The following is a 7634-nucleotide window of genomic DNA, read 5'->3' as shown; positions in this document are numbered from 1 at the left end:
CCTGCTGGCGGCGCTCCATCCACGGCTCAGCGGAAAGGGGCAGCCTGGGGCTCCTGGCTAATAAAGTCCCCGGGGGCTCCGCGGCTTCTGTGTGCCGCCCACCTTCCTGGAAGGGCTGTGCAACCCTCAGAGCATCTACTTGCAGCCACTGAACAGAGCCTCAGGGCCACTGGACACCGCCCAGAGGGCCAGCTCAGATTCTGATGATGTTTCCTCCAGTGACCCAAAAACATCCAGATCAGCTTTAAATCAGACCAAGAAGTCTGGCATTGAAACTTACAGGAGTGGTGGCACATGCCTGTAATTCGAGCACATTGGGAGGTTGAGGCAGGAAGATTACAAGCTGAGCCCAGTTTGGACTTAGCAAGACAAGTAAATAAATAAACAAGTCAGAGTTGTAAAAAAAATAAATAAAAATAAAGACGTTATAGACAAAAAAGTAAGCTTATAAGTAAAAGAATGAGAAAAATAAGAAAAAAATTGAAAATCTTTAATATTTGGCTAAGATTTTAAAAAATTATTGGGCATGGTGATGCACACCTATAATCCCAGCACTCAGGAGGCCTAGGCAGGAGGATCGCTGCAAATTCAAGACCAGCTTGGGCTACACAGTGACTTCAAAGCCAGCCTAAACTACATATCAATACTGTCTTAAAGAAAAAAAATTTTTAAAAATTATGACCAATAATTTGGGTACTAGGTTTTTCAAAGGACAAAATAACAAGCTTTTGTATGGGACCACTGCAGGTACCTGCCACTCCCAATCACAAAAATGCCATTATCTGCCCCTCTCAGTGTGTCAGCACTGCAGTGGGGAGGCTGCAGCTGCTAGAGCCGGGGGAAACACAGCACCCCTTTCCCTGCTAACCAAATGCCTCTGGCTTTTCCATAAGAAAACGGGATGGCCAAGGCTGGCTCTTCCACCCTGATTTCTTCCCACCTGGGTTTACCCCTAAACACACTGACAGACATTTACTGTTTATATTACATACAATTTACTAATCTGTCATAGGTACTGTTTCTAATTCCCCTTTCCTAATAATCAGGTTTCCAGAAGGCAGAAATCTTTGTCTATTTTTTTCACAGATGTCTCAAGAGCCTGGAAGAAGACCTTGCAATGAATGAATGAATGAATGAATGAATGAATGAATGAATGCCTTCTTCCAGCTGTAATATCCATATACAAACAACATTAATGTTTCTCAATGTTTGATCTGCTGTTATCCACTCCACAAAACTGAGGCATAGATTCTCATGATAATGTCTACTGAGATAACATGAGTAAATGTCAAGTAGCCATGTTCTACAGATGCTGTCCATCAAACTTCCCCAATAAAATAACATTCACCCATTTACATCACAAAAAAACTCAGGAACTATATTAGTTTTTTCATTGCTGGACACACTACCCAACACTCACAAATTAAAGGAGAGGTCTACTGCAGCTCATACTTTTGGGGGATTCCATCCCTAGGCAGCTGGCTCCAAGGTAGGAATATCATGGCAGGTGGGTTGGTGGAGAGAAGCTGCTCAGTTCACGGTAGCCAGGAAGTAAAGCAGCACAACAGTGCGAGAGAGGAATTGACAAGGACCAGACAGAGACCCCAGGGTCACAGCTGCATGACTTAGCCAGCTGTACCTGGAACTGTCTCTACAAACCAAATCGGCAAGGTGTCTCTTCCGCCAATGAAGCTGACATGTTGGGACTACCAGTCAGTCACAGGATCCAAACCTAGAACCAGCAGATTACTGGAAAAATTATATGAAGTATATTGCCAACACATACAATAAACTATCCTTTAATCCTGATCACAATAGACCTATCCAGCCATACTGGCCTCCTGCGTATTCCTCAGGCACACTGCAGACCCATTCCTTCTCCAGGCCTTCACACCTGCAGGCTCACTGTTTCTCATTGCTTAAGTCTTTGCTCAAATATCACCTGGGTGAGGCTTTCTCTGACCACTCTATTTAAAATTCCTGGGTTGGAGTTGTCTATAGATCATTTGCCTAGCATATTTGCAGCCCTGAATTCAACCCCCATCACTGCAAAAAAAACAAATTTATTTTAAAATTTCTTAATTAAAAACTAAAATACAATTGAAAGTACTTACCCCAAGAAGTCTCTGTTCCCTTTTTCTGTTGTTTTATCAGAGTGCAATGCCATGTAACATGGGTACTTCTCTCTCTCTCTCTCTCTCTCTCTCTCTCTCTCTCTCTCTCTCTCTCTGTATGTGTGTGTTTCTGAGGATTAAACTCAGGGTCTCCTCAATGGGCTACATACCCATCTTTTTTTTCATTTTTGAACAGGGTCCCACTAAGCCCCTGCATAGCCCAGACTGGTGTCCAACTTGTGATCCTCCTGCCGTAGCCTCCCAGAGTGCTGGTATTATAGTCATGTGATACCACGCCTGGATGCATATTTATTTTAGGTGGGCTTTTTATTCCTTTCTACATGCTAGAATGTAAACTCCATAAGAGTAAATGGTCATGTCTCTCTTATTCATTGCTGAAAACCCAGCATTGAGGAATAATTAGCAGAATGCAGTGATCAGTGAACAGCTATTGGATGAAGACGTAAGTGGTCAAATAATGAACACTTAATTGAAGTAAACATTTTTATCCTATCAGCCAGGACAAGTAAGAACAGTGGGCTTCAAATTATTTAATCTCTTTATTAAGTTTGATAGCAATGATAACCCATTACATGTTAATATAAATAACATTTGTGAAAAAATAAGTATTTATTTAAAACTTCATAAGTATAGCTTTGTTTATGCTTACAAATCTCTACTAGATTTAACACAGAACAGCAGGACTCTCATATTTATGCATTTGATCTGCTGCCATATGTTAGGGTTGAAATATGTGTGGCTGGAAAGGAGGAATGTGGTGGTGCTCCTCTGAGTTACGTGTATTCTTCTTCCATGTAACACCCAAAGCGAAAAGTGGCCATTTCTTAAAAGTTCACTGTAACATGGGATTGGAAATCTTGCCGCTGAAATTTCCTGTCCCTTGTTATATTAAAAAAAAAACTCCAGCGATCTATTTTGTTTTATTGACCGTATGTGATTTAGTCAGCTCATGCTCTGGTCATTGGAAAGTATCGGTGAGTTACAATCTTCCACTTTTTAAATTTTTATTTTATTTTATTTTATTTTATTTATCCTGTCTCAGATTTATTTGTACAAAAAGCACAAGAGGACATGAGCCCCCCCACAGATGGCAGCCCAGGGGTCACACCAGTCCTTCTGTTTTTGTATCAGCAGACAAGAGATTTTTACTATGGAGCCTTCACAAGGGCCTGGGCACCTTTTGGGGCCTGGGCTGGAGCAGAAGCTGGAGCCTGGGCCTTTGGCTGGCAAGGTCTGCAACCCTTGGCAACGGGGGCATGGATACGCTGCCCAAGCTTGGGGTGGGCAATATAAGCAAGTCGAGTGAGCCTGCGGTTTACTCCCTTTGGGATGATCTTGGGCTTGACCTCCTTGGGCTTGACGAGGGCCTTGACAGCCTAGGTGCGTGCACTCATGGCCTTGGCATTGTTTGCTTGCATCTTCTTGAAGCCTTTCTTGTTGTGCTTCTTGGCAAAACACATATTCCTAAGGAACTTAGGATCTATTCCCTTCAGAGATTAGTATCCTTGTGACAGAGGTTTCTTTCTTTTTTTTTTTTTTTTTTTTTTGTGTGTGTGTGTGTGTGTGTGTGTGTGTGGCCAGCTCAGCCCACCAAGGGGCGGGGCTGGCTGGCATGTGGTGCTGGGGGATTGAACCACGGTCCCTGTGCTTTTTTGCTAAGCTTGTTTTAAGTAGGTGCTTTAGACCACTGAGCCATCTCACCAGCCCGACAGAGGTTTCTTGATACCATTTCTGTGCCATATTCAGGACCGGTTGTACATGGTGTGGTTCTTGGACTTGGCCATAACTGCACTATAAACCATGGCTGCCAAGCCACTGCAACTGGAAAAAGGAAAAAAGCTGACCCTCCACTTTTTGATGTGTGTGTGTGTGTGTGTGTGTGTGTGTGTGTGTTGCTGAGGATCAAACCCAGAGTCACTGGCCTATTAGGCACCTCAGGCTGGGGCTGAGTTTGACCTTCAGCATTGCAAAATAAATCCACCTTCCCAAGCCCCTGGTGCCCACTGACCTAGAATCTTCTGTCTTCAGCTCCATCATCAGAGGGATGGTGTGTAAAAGAAAGTACGCAGGTGGCCTCCAAGATAGGCCTTCCGTTCACTCTGTGCTTCCTCCAAGTTGCGGCCTGTGTCAAAATTTGTCCTAATTTAGCTGACAAATGCTTCATTTTATGAAATTGACACAACTTTTTAAACCATTTACCAGTTGGAAAACATCAGTGTAGTTCCATATTTGGGCTATTACAAATAAAGCTGCTATAAATACTGTGTCCAGATTTTTGTGGAAACATGAGTTCTCATTTCTCCAGGATAAACACCCTGGCGTGTGGCTGCTGGCTCATCTGGTAAGCATATGTTTAAACAGCCACACTGACTTACAGAGTGGCCACATCACGTCACAGTCTCACTGGCAGCAATTAGAGATCCATTTTCTGCACATTCCCACCAGAATCTGGTATGGTTGTTTTGTTTTCTTTTGTTGTGGTACTAGGGATCGAACTTGAAACCTTCACTTGCCAGGCAGGCACTTGTGCCACCGAGCTATCTCCCCAGCCTGACACAGTATTTTTTATTTTCAGTATTCTGATAGCTTCAGGACAGTATCCTTCATAGTTTTAGTTGCATTTAATGACCAATAAAGCTGAGCTTCCTTTCATGTGCTTATTGCCTTCACTATATCTTCTTTGATGAAGTGTTTGGTACGAGTTTGGTACAGATGTATGCATTTGTCAAAATCAAGTAACCATACATTAAGATTTGTATATTTTGTTTTATGCAAATTCACTTCCCAAAAAAAGACTAAAAATACTGAACTCTAGTTAGTAACAACTTGCTGAAGTACTTAGCAACGTGAGTACTGACTCTACAATTCACTCTGAAACTTTTCAATAGAACAAACAGATGGACAAAGAGTGCAAAAAGATGAAAAGCTACATGTTACAGCAAGTATAGGGCACTGCTCTGAGGAGAACCTAGGTGGTGGAAAATTTGCTGTAAAATTCTCTCAACTTCACTGTATTTGAGTTGTTCATAAGAAAATATTGAAGGTCTGTAGGGACTTAAAGTTCAACATATCAATACTTGATGAAAAATACCTGTTCCATGTTATGCCTAAGATGTTTGATATTCAGACAGATAGTGAGGTTAAGCTTAACAGTCTAGGTTGTATGGTAATAACAATAAGCTTGTCTTCTGGAGGGTTAACAACCTAAGTTTGCAGACCAAAATTAGAGAAAAAGGAGGGTGGCAAGGAAAGCCAACATTTTGGCCCTAGCCTTCCAAGGTCAATTAAGACTCAGGACATATGAGAACTTGTACTGTAACGCCACGTAACTCAGTAGCGTCCCAAATTTGCTGATCAAGGAGATTATGGGGTCAAAGAGGAAAGTGATCGATGATGTAGAGTGTGCCTAAGGAGAGTCACATGGAGAGAAAACATTCTCTCAGGCTTTCACAGAAAGCACATTGGCCAAGCAATGGCCGTGACTCATCCACATGGCTGACACTGACAAAGGTTCTACAATCTGGGGTATAGGGTCTCAGGATAAATCTTGAGTGGATTTGACTGGCTTATCAGATCCAAAAGCTACAACTCTTGTTGCATAGGTCTTGCTTTATCTTGGTCTTAACCATCCAGCAGAAAAGTATAAAAACGAAGTATAAGAAGTAAAGCCATGTTATTATGTTGAGCTGTAGGGGACTCAGGTCAACAATTTCTGACACTGTCAGTCAAGAGGAAGACCCAATACTATTATGGATTACTGAACTCTTTTAGAATATTTTTGCTGAGTTCACACACCTACAATATTCAAATGACAGAACTAAACAAAAAAGGGGATATATAAATGAATGTCCATTTTATATCTGTGTATTCAAAATGGTTAGGATAGATATATAGTTACATTCTCTTAATGAATAGAGAGATTTGTTGTAATAGTGTTTGTAAATAGGATATCATGTCTGCATCTTGTACAGCAAATAACCACTAGGAAGAGAATATGCAATGCGTTAATCATTGAAACTGTCCTACCAATTTCATTTGAAGCTGTCTCATTGCTATTTGTCTGTCAATAAAATCATGGAAAAAAAATAGAAAAGAAAAGAAAAAAAATAAATAAAAGTGATTAGTACTTTAAAAGAAAATATTGAAGGAAATGAATCTGGTACTGAATTCCAGATTACAAAAGAATCTGCTCGTTCAATCAGTGATTTAGGTTTTTGTTGTTGTTGGCTTGTTGGGAAGGGGTGGCTGTTTTGGTTTGTGTGGCTGAGTGTGTGCGTGTGTGACAGAGAGGCGAGAGGGGAGAGGAACACTGGGGACTGAACTCTTGCATTGAAATATATCCTTAGTTGTCTTTTTGCGACAGGATCTCACTATGCAGTTCGGGATGTCCTTGAGCTCACTATATAGCCCAGGCTGGTCTTGAACTCCCAACAATCCTCCTGCCTCAGCCTCCTGAGTGCTGGGATATATATCCTTAGTCTTTTTTTTTTTTTTTTGACAAATTCTCAGTAATTTGCTAAATTGCCCAGGCAGGGCTCAAACCTGCCTCAGCCTCGCCAAGAGCTGGTATCCTAGGCTCCGCCACCCCCGCGGCCTCAGCGAGGTCATGTGTGTTAGGGGCTGCTCTCGGTGAGCCCAGAGGTCCAATTCCAGGAACAGGGTCGGGGAGACAAAAAGTGCCAGCTCTCGCGTCCCGACCTCGCCACTGGGAGTCCCGGTAAAATGCAGAGAAGAGGTATACGCATGCGTTATAGCAGACAGTAAACGCAGGAAACGGTGAGGGTCGTACAGTGACGCGGGACAGAAGCAGCAGGATTGTAGACCGCAACAGGACCCACCTGGACATAAGGCACAGCCCAGGCCGGCAGAGGAGCTGGGCTGTGGGAGAGAAGTGGGGCACAACCGAGGGGGGCTCATGAGCCCGGGCCCCTCTTGCAGGCAAGGACAGGCAACAGCTATGAGCGCACAACAAAGGCCTTTGTCGCGCCACACGTGGCCGGAATGCTCCTCTCCACCTGTGAACCCTAAACAAATTCCGTGCTGCCGATTTACAAACTCGGGGTGCTTTCCCCCAGGAGACCGCCCAAGAAGTCCTTGGCCCTTGAGCTTTTGTCGACCTCTACCGCCATCTGCCGACTGTAGGTGGTACACCCGCGCCATGGTCTACGCTGTAGTTGGCTTTATTGAAAACCAGGTTGGGTTTTACCAGAATCCTGACACTTCCTCTAAGGGTCCCAGACATAACAGATTCAGACAGACCACACGCTTAACTTCACAATATACACAGAGATGCGCCTTAGGACTCATCCTTAAGACAGAGATATCCCTCAGGGCTTATACTTCCCAATATCAGCCCCACTCACTAAGCCCCAGGATGAACATTTGAAACACTCCTACTAAAAAGTAATATAATTGGGGCTGGTGAGATGGCTCAGTGGTCTAAAGCACCTACTTAAAACAAGCTTAGCAAAGCACAGGGACTGCGGTTCAATCCCCCAG

Source organism: Octodon degus, unplaced genomic scaffold (assembly GCF_000260255.1).
Source record: "Octodon degus isolate 3935 unplaced genomic scaffold, OctDeg1.0 scaffold00037, whole genome shotgun sequence".
In the NCBI taxonomy this organism is placed as follows: domain Eukaryota; kingdom Metazoa; phylum Chordata; class Mammalia; order Rodentia; family Octodontidae; genus Octodon; species Octodon degus.
Note: the sequence above shows the minus strand (reverse complement) of the source record.